Here is a 12,748-nt window from a genome sequence, read left to right as displayed (position 1 = left end):
GAGTGCAGCCCTGACTTGGTTCTGTGGGTGAGGAAAGCCATTGGCTGGGATTACTCCTTGGGCACTGCACTCCGTCTGCCAACATCTGGGTGCTGCTTGTTGCGAGTATTGCCTCTCTGTCATAGTCACAGTCCCAGTGGGGGTGGGCCCCACAGATTCACCTGCAATCTTGTGATGCAAGGTCAGAGTAAACGTTCCTACAGAGTGACCCACAGTGCTGGAACCCCTGGGTTCTCTTTTCCCAGTGGAAGAACCAGAGGCTCAGGGGAGACCTTTCTGAGTGGTGCCGTGCTGGCCTGGGGAGGGGCAAAGTGGTCAGCATGTAGCTGCTTTTCTTACCCTTCTAATGCAGTCTTTCTTGGTCTCTGAAGGACTAGGGGTGCTTCAGTCTCACCCCATGTTCTAGGATTCTCTCAATGGTGTCTCTCTCCCTCCCTCCCTCCCTCCCTTCCCTTCCTTTTAGAGAGAACACACACATGCATGCTTGTCCAAGTAGGGGAGGAGAGGAAAGAGAGAGAGAGAGAGAATCCCAAATAGGCTCCATGCCCAGCACAGAGCACGATGCAGGGATGTGGGGCATGAACTCACGAACTGTGAAATCATGAGCAGAAATCAAGAGTCAGATGCTTAACATGAGTCACCCAGTCACCCTCTTTTCTTTTTGTTTGTTTGTTTTTTAAAGTAAGCTCTATGCTCATTGTGGGGCTTGAACTCACAACCCTGAGACTGAGTTGCATGTTCTACCCACTGGGCCGGCCAGGTGCCCCAAAAGATGTCTTGTTCTTTTTTTTTTTTTAAATGTTTTATTTATTTTTGATACAGAGAGAGACAGAGCATGAGAGGGGGAGGGGCAGAGAGAGAAGGAGACACAGAACTGGAAGCAGGCTCCAGGCTCTGAGCTAGCTGTCAGCACAGAGCCCAGAGCCCGACGCGGGGCTCGAACCCACGAACGTGAGATCTGACCTGAGCCGAAGCCGGAGGCTTAACCGACTGAGCCACCCAGGCGCCCCTCAGATGTCTTGTTCTTGAATAGTTGTTAGTTGTTCCTGTGAGGGGGGGTAAAATCAGGAACAGCCGATGTCACCGTCTTGGTGATGTCACTGTAGCATTCACATTCCATCAGAACACTAAAGATATATAACATCCATCTTATCCTTGCCTACCTACTGATGAGATTGTGTTAGAGGAAAAAGTATTATTTTAATTTGAAAAATACTTTTCCCTCCTGACTCATACTTTTTCCCATTAGTATGAGAAAGCCAAAGATTATACCTTTAAAAAAACCACTTTATTATTTACTAAGTATTTTGAAAACTTTACCAAATATATCAAATTACTGAAATATAAAGTGAGGTGATTATACTGACTGTTAGATCAATGTCCTAAGTTTGGCTTATTAGATATTATTCAGTATTGTTGTGGTTTTTACACCTAGTAAAAACCTAGTGTTTAATATGTGCACTTTCAATGTTTATTGACTTAAAATTGTGTTCCTGAGAGGAAAGCAAACCGTCTGCTCCCATATAACATGTATATTTTGTTAATGTTGAACATGTAATTATTTCATTTTGGTTTAATAATATATTCTAAAGAAATACATTCATAGGCACAAAATTGTTTCTGGGGGATTAGCTCCTTACTGTTTTTCACTGTCTAGGTTTTCAAATTAAACTTAACAAAACTGTTTTAAAAATAATAATGTGTAAGAACTATAAAATAAAACTATTAATTTTGTGCTGTTTTTTCCTTTAAATCAGAGATGTCGCCTTACTGAGCTTAATGCAATGTAGTTTCATCAGTGTAATGTTTTACTTCTGTAAAACCGGAGAGAATGAAAACATTAAGGTTGTTGGTACTTTAGGTTTTTGTTGTATATCTTTAGTTTGAATTCTTGGTCCTATTTATTTTTTTCTGTTGGAATAAGTGAGGTATCATCACAAAAATATTGTTTAGAATTAGTACAACAGGCAGAGAAACTGAAAATGAAGAAGAAAATACCATGAGGAAAAACAAATAGTGAGTCTCATTAATGACCATACATGGAGTCTCAAAGTGAAAAGACAAAGGTAATAATGAAATTAAGGCAATTAATGATTTTTTAAATGTCTAATGAGGAAAGATTACTCCCTAACTGTCTAGTTGTTCATCATGATAAATAGTTGATGTTTTAAATAGACTGGAATATTACTTAATCTGTGATATATTACTAGATGGAAGGCTGTAATTATGTAAATAATAATGTAACACATTCATATAGTATAGATTCACAGTAGCATTTATTGCCAGTCATTTGACTATATGGTGTTAAAAGTTTTTTCCAACCAAAAGCAGTAACATTTTAGGCATCCATTATCTATCTGTTCTCTCGGAGAGTTGAGAAGGGCAGAGTTTCTTATTGGACAGCGCAGGAAGCACTTTGTCAAGCACCTGTGTTGTCTTTCTCCGTATCTTGTTCTTATTTCATCACTAGACTAATACCCTTGAAAGTTAAGTTCCAATGAGATTTGATGTTTACATTCCCCAAAGTGCTTATTTTCATTTACTTAATAAAAATCTTTAGTTTTCAGAGTCTATGTAAGGCAATTTACTGCCCCTTATCACCAAGAGTGTACCTACTTGTTGAACCTATGCTAGATAGTCAACAAATAATTAATGAGTGAATTTAGGTCAGGGATAACCCCCTGATGTTTGGAAATGAAACAACACACTTCAAAATAACCCAGAATCAAAAACAAAATCACAAGGGTTCCTGGATGGTTCAGTCAGTTAAGCATCCGACATTGGTTCAGGTCATGATCTCATGCTTCTTGGGTTTGAGCCCTGCGTTGGGCTCTGTGCTGACAGCTCGGAGCCTGGAGCCTGCTTCGGATTCTGTGTCTTCCCTCTCTCTCTGCCCCTTTGCTGCTTGTACTCTATCTCTCTGTCTCTCTCAAAAATAAGAGACAAGGAAAATTAGAAAATATTTTGAATTTAAGAATAACAAAAATATATCCAAATTTGGGTTTTTTTATTTAATTATTAAAAAAAATTTTTAATGTATTTTATTAATTTTTTTTGAGAGACAGAGAGAGACAGTGCAAGCAGGGGAGGGTCAGAGATGGAGAGGGAGACACAGAATTCGAAGCAGGTGCCAGGCTCTGAGCTAGCAGTCAGCACAGAGCCTGACGTGGGGCTCAAACCCACAAACCGTAAGATCATGACCTGAGCCAAAGCCGGACGCTTAACCAACTGAGCCACCCAGGCAACCCCAAATTTGGGGGATTTAACTTGAGCAGTGCCAAGGCGGAAAATTGTAGCTTTAAATGTTTATCTTATAGGGGTACCTGGGTAGCTGAGTTGGTTAAGCATTCCACTCTTGATCTTGGCTCAGGTCATGAGATGGAGCCCTGCGTTGGGCTTTGCACTGACAGTACAGAGCCTGCTTGGGATTTTCTCTCTCTCTGTCTCTTTCTCTCTCTCTCTTGCCTTACCCTGCTCATGCTGTCTCTCTCAAAATAAATAAATAAACTTAGAAAAAAATGTTCATGTTAGAAAAGGAGAAAAAGTTTATGATCAATGATTTCAGCTTCTACCTTTCGAACGTAGAAAAAGAGCACTAACCCCTAATACTATGAAGAAAATGATAAATAATGGAAATCAATAAAATATGAAATGGACATACAATAGAGAAAATCAGTGAAAATGACATAGAAAATAGAAACACCATAGATAATAATCAAGAAAACTAAAGAATTCCAAAAGAGAAATGGTTAGCCTTTTAGACAGATAGTTCTATAACAACTCAATATCATATTAAAAAAAAAACAACTTCCTGAACCATACACAAAAGTTAACCCAAAATGTATTATAAGTCAAAATGTAAAAGTTAAAACTCTAAAACTTCTAAAAGAAAATACTAGGAGGGGCACCCCAGTGGCTCAGTCAGTTAAGCATCCAACTTTGACGCAGGTCATGATCTCATAGTTCATGGGTTCGAGCCCCATGTTGGGGTCTGTGCTGAAAGCTCGGAGTCTGGAGCCTGGTTCAGATTCTGTGTGTGTGTCTCTCTCTCTGCCTCTGCCTCACTCGTGCTGTATCTCTCTGTCTCTCAAAAAGAAATGAACATTTAAAAAAATGTTTTTAAAGAAAATACTTGGAAAAATCTTCATGACCTTGGGGTAAGTAAAGATTTTGTAGATAGGACACAAGTTCTTACAAAAATGAAAATACTGAAAAATTGGACTTCATCAAAATTAAAAGTCTCTGCTTTTCTAGGGATACTAAATTAAGGTTGCCACAGACTGGGAGAAAATATTTGCAATGATGTATCTGGTAAATGTCTTGTATCTAGAACACATAAAGAACTCTTAGAACTCAATAAAAAGACAACCCAGGTTAAAACTTGAGCAAAAGACTTACACAGAAATTATATCATATATGTGTGTGTGTATAGGTAGGTAGGTAGAGAGAGCCAATAAATGGCATGAAAACAACTTAATGTCATTAGTTATCAGGTAAATGTAAATTAAACCACAATGAGAGACCACTACACACTTAAAAGAGCTAAAATTGAGAAGTTTGACACTAACAAGTGTTGACAAAGACTTAGTAGCAGTTGGAATTCTAACACACGGCCAGTGGGAATATAAATTGGTGTAAGCATTTTGGAAAACTAGTAATTTCTTTTCTTTTCTTTTAATTAAAAAAGGGTTTTTTTAACGTTTATTTATTTTTGAGAAACAGAATGTGAGCAGGGGAGGGACAGAGAGAGACACACACACAGAATCTGAAACAGACTCCAGGCTCTGAGCTGTCAACACAGAGCCTGACACGGAGCTTGAACCCATGAACCATGAGATCATGACCTGAGCCGAAGTTGGTGCTAAACCGACTGAGCCACCCAAGCTCCCCCACTAGCAGTTTCTTAAACATGCATTTACTGTATTATTGAGCAAGTGCATTTCTAAGTATTTGCCCTAGAGGAATGAAACTATATCCATATAAAGATTTGTACCCGAATGTTCATTGCAATTTAATTGGTAATAGTCTAAATTTTGAAAGAGATCCAAAAGTCCATCTATAGATGAATAGATAAATTATGGTTTGTTCAAATAGTGGACTACTACCCAGTAATAAAAAGGGACAAACTATTGTTACTTGCAACAACCTAGATGAATCTCAAAACCTTATTGAGGGTAAGAGGCCAGAAATGAAAATATATACTCGATATATATAAAATTCTAGTGTAGGCAAATTTACTTTATAGTGATGAGAGATCAATGGTTTCATGGGGTAAGGTGCTTTAAAATTTTTTATTTTATTTATTTTATTAATTGAATACAGAGGGGCATAGGGAACATTTTGGGATGATGGAAAAATTCTATGTTTTGATTATGGTATCATTTGTAAGATGTATAAAGCATTTTGACAAAACTCATCAACTATTCTAGTCTGTGAAAATTATACCACACTTTATCACTTCTCAGCCTTTTGGCTAAGATCAAGTGAAAATTATACCACACTTCAATAAAGTTGATTTAAAGAGATGAATTGAGTGACACTTTCTCTTCTCTGAAACTTACATAAGATAGAGATTACCATTTTTCAAAAGTTACTGGATTTGGGGAAGGAGTAGATTTTTGACTAGTAATTCAATTTATATTTTTGGTCATCAATTTGCTTAGGTTTGTAATCTCCTCTTTAAATTTTAAGAGTAAGTCAGTGATAGATCAGTATTCTAGATTCCAATTTAAGGTACTTTACTTTTTATTAAGAATTATGAGATATTGTTGAGGGAAGAGGGTTCTCCTTTCATCCTGTGTCTCAACATACTTCAAATCCTAGTTAAGACTATTCTTAAGAGTTATCCTGAGTTCTAGACTTGGTTACCTTCCCCTCTTCTGTGTTTCTATTATCACTTTCAACACTGTGCATTTTCCAAGTGGTTTTGATACCATGCCAGGCCTGCTTCTTAAGCCTGCTTCTTAAGATAAGGGCAGAAATAAAATACTTCTTAACTGAATAAATTTATGTTTATATAATTTGTGAATCTTGAAAATCTCTGGGTATATTTAACCACATACCCCAAACCTAGGTTTTTCTAAGTTTTGTTTTTCCCTTGGTTGTTATTTAATACTTCTTCATTTAGCCTAAAATCACAAATTTGATTCAGAAGCCAGGCTTGTAATGAATTGAATGAGATAGACTGGATATTAACGCAATAGGGAATAGTGGGAGCTGTGCCAAACTGGAGAGTGCGTCCCTCTACCCAAAGCATTAAAAAAACACAAGAAAAAATTAAAACAACTTGCCGGCCAAACAAATATGTCTTTAGGCCATATTAAACTGGTTGACCACCATTGTGAATCCACTGACTTGTGACTTAAAATATATAGTGCCACTTAAAAAAGCTTCTCAACTAGGAAGCAAAGAATATTGTAAGAAGCTTTTCAAACAATATATATTCCCCTTCCCATTTGCCTAATTGAGAACCACTGGTACACGACCTTACTGTGTAGTGTTAAATGATAATAATCAAGTTGATGGCACTTTGTGGCTTTAGTTACTGGTCATTGCTAACAGTTTTCTTTTTGCCAGCAGAGAATGTTAATATTGCTACGGGTTTGAGCAAAACTACATTGGTGCACAGTTGCAGTATTAGAGAAATGACAAGAGATAACCATATGTAGCTTTCCAATGACCCATATTACCATGTCGAGTACTTGGGCAAAAATTCTATTTTCTCATTTATTATTCATTCATCCATCCATTCCTCTATTTGATAAATATTTAAATGCATGCAAAAATGAGTTAGTGGTTTTGTTTCTCTGAAGATACTTAAAACTTAGTGTTGGGAGGGAGAAAATCGAGCACTGGTATTCAAATGGCGAATGTCGCTGAGTTGGGCTTAATGAAGCCTCTTAGGATCAGCTGGCCTGCTAGCAAACGCTTCATTTCCTGTGGATTTCTTTCCTCCCAGGCTGAGCGGGGCTCCAACAGTCCTCACAACAATTATCACCCACTTGTTCTGTAGGTCTCAAGTTTTTTTTGCATTAGTCAGGTTGAAAGATTCATGGTATTAATCACGACTGAAGTTGTTATTTATCACCTGCTGGGTGAGAAATAATAATTTTGGCACTAGTGGGGCAGCAGGCCAGAGGTACCAAATTAAGTAAAACATCTAAACACTAGCAAGGATCATTTCTCTGATTAATGAATTGTTACAAAGAAAAAGTGCTACTCATTATCTGGTCTTACCAATACAAAGTGGGGCATGTAAGGAAAAAAAAGTACCAGCTTGCTCAGACCAATTTTTCTGTTTATTTTATTTTCCTTTTTGCTCTCACTTTCTTTCCCTTTGACTATGAACAGATTTGTATAGCTAGTCACATTATTTTTTTATTTTTTTCCTACCAAATCATACAAAGAGAGAAATACCTTATATTTTAATAGTATATCAGAACATATTTCTGCCACTGAAACAATACAATGATTTTTGTGACCTTTAAGAAATTAAAATGATTTCAAAAAAGATTAGGTACATCACCTTTAAAATGTTGAGTTACTTCCTCACACATGTATAAATCAAGGATTTTACTCTAAAGAGTTGATGTATTTTACTTTTTCAATTCTGAACTGAATATCATTGCTAAAGCATTTATTTTAGAAAGGGCAAATGTCCATTTCTGTTTGTTTGTTTGTTTCATTTTTTTTTGGTTTTGTTTTTGACAATTTTCAAGAAGAAACGCTCATTTTTTACTCTGTACCCTAGAGTAACATTTACCTTTCATAATGCTATCTAAGAACATTCACTTTTAGTCATGATAGGAGTACCAGGCACTGGATTTATGCTACTGCCTTAAACAACAACAACAAAGGAAGACAAAATATAGGAAACAATGGTTTTTAGACATGAAACAGTAGTAAGTTCATGATTGTGATCTTTACATGAAGGGAAATAAAGTGAGCCCTTCCATTGCTCCAGCTTCTGCTTAGTGAGCATTTCTAGGCTGCTGAGGGGGAACTCAAACAGAACCCAGTAGATTCTCTGCATTGAGAAGATCGGAGTTCAGAGTTCATGAAGGCCAACCTGGCCAGAGATGCAAGGCAGAGTACCAGAGAGGGGACAACAGCATAGAGAACTTTAGAGATCTATAGAGGGTTTTGCTTCTGGTCTTGAGGGTTGATTATCACATGCATAAGAAGAAACTATCAAGACTCAGGAAAGAACTATTGGAAAAGAGCAAGAAGAATGATCTTTAGGGCTTATGGTGGGCTGGAAATAGTTTGTGTTCAAATCAGTCAAGAATGGAAAGATCACCTGATACACATGGCATCAAATCGAGTCTTCGGGAAAATGTTGTCTCAAAAGAGGATTAGGGCCAAAGTAGACCCAGACTGAAGGCTGTGTGGACCTTCCTAAGACAGATTCAAAGCAAGTCTCAGAAGAATTTAATTAATTCCAAGTAACTTAACTTTATCTCGGAGCAAAACCTTAAAATATTTAAGGATAAAAATCTCTAGCACTTAATAATGGAAAATTCACAATGTCTGACATCCAAGAAAAAATTACCAGGCATGCAAAGTAACATGAGAAGAAAAATCCATCAGTAGAAATAGACCCAGAAATGACACAGATAATAGAATCAGCACACAGTGATGTTACAACAGCTCTTACACATGCTCCATTTGTTCAAGAAGGCAGATGAGAGAACCCTACATAAAATAAATGTTATTCCACGTTTATAGTTGATGTTACAATGATGTTAAAGTGCTGAAATGCTAAAGACCCAATAAATGCAGATAATTCAGGATTAGTATGATTGGCTTTGCGGAAGATAGATTTCAATAATATAGAAAACCTTGAAAAAATTGTTATTTGTATTTTCAAACAGTAGGAAAAGAAAATTATCCTGAATGGCAAATTGAAATGCTGAACTTTATCATACATATATGCTTGTGTTAGAAATTAACTTGAGACAATAAATACATAAAGGAATAAAGTATAGGCAAATGTCCACTTCATTTGGTATGTTGTCAAAGCTTTACAATTTATTCAGTAATATTGATTAGTGACATATTTCTGCTATCAAAGTTGTTTCAAGCGGTTTTCTAATAAGTGCCAGTGAATACCATCTTTGTGTAAACCTAATCAGAAAATAATGTGCCACATGAAAGCTTGATTTCTGGAAGAGACTCAGAAAAAAAAGTTACTCCTAATTTGACAATGGTTAATAATGCCATGTGTAAAGTATTTAAAGTAACTATAATTTAAAAATGTATCAAGTTAAATGGAAATCATCTGGAGAGGGTAATCAAGATACCTGTATATGGAATCCTATTATATAAGGCCAGAATGGAAATTCCAAATATACAACCATCTAACAAAACGCAATCAAAATGAATTTAACTGAATTAAACAAATATCTACTGAACATCTTTTATGTTGTATTTGTTAACTTCTGAAGGAGATACAAAGACAGACACAGACCATGCTGTCTATCAGATTATAATCTGTAGGGGTAGATACGGCAAAGATGTGTGCAAAGTTAAATGAGATGGCAAAAAAAGCAACAATTTAAGAAGAGACAGGTCATATATAAAGAAGCATTCCAAAAATGACAGTTTGAGCATGTAAAAAATTGACATTTAATGGAATGGTTGTAGAAAGCTTCATGAGAAGGCAAACTGAATTGTATTTTATTAATTGATTGATGTCTATTTTTCAGAGAGAGTGCACGAACAGGGAAGGAAGAGAGAGAGGGGACAGAAGAGACAGAGGGCCTGGGGCTCAACTCACAAACAGCAAGATCATGACTTAAGCCAGAGTCTAAGTGGGACACACAACTGACTGAACCCATGCACCCCCTGAATTGCATTTTAAGAGGTAGGAAGGTAGACTTTGAATAGGGGGAGACTTTTATTAAAAGGTCACAGTATGAGTAAAAAGTGCCCAGCCGATTTATGGATGGTAGGTTATCAGTGTGGTTGGTTCAGAGGTTTCTGTAGGATAACCATGAAAGATGAAGTTACAAGTATACCTTTGGACTAGGTGACGAAGCAGTTTTGACAGTCAGTGCAGTCGTTGGACAGGATGTTGCAATGGAAGCAGCTCTGGGCTTAGAGTCAAAAACCTTGTGTCCGACTCCTGGCTCCAACTGTAACTATGTAAATGGTCCCAGGTAAGGTATACCCTCTGCAAGTTTTATCTGCCTCATCTACAAAATGGAAATTTTGTTCTCTCCACCTCACAGGCTTGGTGTGAAGATCAAACAAATTAATTAACATGGAAGTGCTTTATGGATTATGAAGCAGCACAAATCCAGTGTTATTTTTATTGAAGAGAAGAATGAGATATGATTAAATTGGCTCTGGAGCAAGATTGATAAGGAAATGATGTATTCTATGCCTCCTGTAGTTAGGAGACAAAAATGAAAGCCCTTTCCATTAATTTAAGTTGAGGTAATGAGTCCTTGGATTAGGAAGGTTGCCAAGAAAAAGGAAATAGAGGGGCAGATCTGAGAAAAACTGGAAAGGAAAAGGTTACAGGAATGATAGCTAATGAGATGTGGTGAAAGAAAAAGTGGTGGCAAAGATTTTGAGCCTCAATGGCAGAAAAAAATGCAGTTGATAGAAAAGCACATGCCTGACACATTTGGAAGCCAGTTTTGGACATGTGGAGTTTGACATCCAAATGGAAATGTCCAGTAGGCAGTTTAAAAAGACATTACTTTTTACAATACCAATTTAACAAATCACCCAAAGAATCCTCTGTACATTAAAAAGACTTTACTACCCATGCCCTTGGTATTTATAGGATATAGGAGAACAAAAAGCCAGGGGATGGAGGAGGGGTAAACTGGGTGTAACTTAGCTCTGCCAACTTTGACAATGTTCATTTTAAAACATGTAAATTAAACTTGTCAGAATAAGTTCCTTGGGGGCTGCTGGCCACATCTTAAAAACTCCCTAAATATAAATTCACAAAATCCATCTTGCTTGTTTTTCTATAATTTTATTATTAACATATGTATGTTTCCATTTTCTTCCCTCTTGTCATTAATTGAAAGAATTACAGGTAATCAAAAGTGGCAAATATTGATGGAAATTCTGTTAACTGGCTGTTATTTTCCATTGAGAGTATTCATTTTCTGGAAATCATATCCTATCGAAGTCACTACTAAGATGGCCTCTCCCATAAGCATAACTGGTCCTAAGTGGGGTTTTTCTCATTTTAGTAAGTACATAGATATTTGTTTTGTAAATGAATTTGAGGAATTTCTTTTACTTAAAAAAAATGATACTTTTTAGAGGTACTTTTGCTCAAGTTTTCAAAGTTCCATGTTTGACAATTTTTAAATTTGTGTCCAAATATGGTAAATGATAGAGGACAAGAACTAAATATCACATGTCTTTGTTTAGTGCCCCCCGCATCCGCCATTGAAAGAAGGGGGTTGGGGAGATATTTTATGTCCATGTGAATTTTATAGGAAAATAAGTCCATATGTTTCTGATGAATTTACACTTAACTCATCAAAATGTGTGGTTTTGCAAAAACTATTTGATGTCTAAACAGATCCCTTTGGGACAATCTTTAAACTTTTTAGTTCTTCTCTGTTGCTCCCTCTCCCTCCCTGATAAAAACAGAGGATCATAGTAAGAAAAAAAAATAACTGTATTCTGCCTTGAATCAAATGTCTGGATTCTGGAGATCATTTGCAAGCAAAAAAAAAAAAATGTTTAGAAATTATGTTTTAGGATCTCACTTTTACCCTGTGCATGTGTACACATGTATGGATGTCCATATACATAAAAGAAAATCTTACTTAAGTGTTCCTCAAACTTCAGATCTGCAGAAGAGCCACCTTGTCATGTCATTGTATGGATGACCATTCCCTCCACTGCGTCTGGTCCACAGTAATGGCAAATCCCTAAAACTAATTACACCTTCAACTTGCAGGTGTAACTCTTTCTGTTTCTGGCTAACGACAACAAGTACACCTCTCACTGCATCCTCTTCCAAAGGGACAGGACGCAGGTCATTTCGAAGGCATTTGGCACCCTGGTGGACTCGGGGACAGCGGCAGCGCCCTCTGCTTTCCCCTCTATCAAAATATATTCATTCCAGGTTTCAGATCGCTCCTTGTGAGTCCTAAATCTCTCCGCACGCTAATGTCTGCAGGTCAGACTCTGACCCTGATTGGAACACAATCTGGAGGCAGATATTCACACCAGAGCGCCCCGCCTCCCCACGTGTCAGAAGCCATATCGCCACAGATGCGTCACACACCTCGGAGCGCAGCTTGCGGAACTGATGAGGTGAGAGCGCGGCACCGCGGCGCGGGCCCGGTAATCACAGGGCTGGGGAAACACATACATCATCTGCCACCCAGGTTGGCATTTCAAGTAAAAAACCTTCACACTGTGTAAGATGTTGGACAAATGATGGCCATATGCATGTTTGTCTGGGTGCAGATGGCTCTGCGTTCTCAGAGAGGAGAAAGCTGAGCTAGGCTCTTTTTGCAGACAGTTTAATATTGGTGACACAGTTTATGTCCTCTGCAAAAACAATAATGGAGGAGAAGGTGACATAAATTATTTGCAAATCGTTTGACATATGCAGGGCATTGTCCTTGCAATAATCACCATCAGTCTGTCAGTTTAAGATATGAACCGTGCCACTGCCATTTTATATCACTGTGTTAAGCTTTCACATGTTGTAATTTTACAGATTTGTTCTTTGGAGAGCCCCTGCAACACAAATCAAATT

General features: G+C 37.3%; 1 pseudogene; it reads left to right on the top strand.

Annotated features, from left to right (window-relative positions):
- The first annotated feature begins 5,453 nt into the window (after positions 1 to 5,453).
- LOC115288715 lies at positions 5,454 to 5,599 on the top strand (annotated as a pseudogene).
- The last annotated feature ends 7,149 nt before the right edge of the window (positions 5,600 to 12,748 follow it).

This window comes from Suricata suricatta, chromosome 3, assembly GCF_006229205.1.
Source record: "Suricata suricatta isolate VVHF042 chromosome 3, meerkat_22Aug2017_6uvM2_HiC, whole genome shotgun sequence".
Classification (NCBI taxonomy): Eukaryota; Metazoa; Chordata; class Mammalia; order Carnivora; family Herpestidae; genus Suricata; species Suricata suricatta.
Note: the sequence above shows the minus strand (reverse complement) of the source record. Positions and strands in the feature narration are given on the sequence as shown.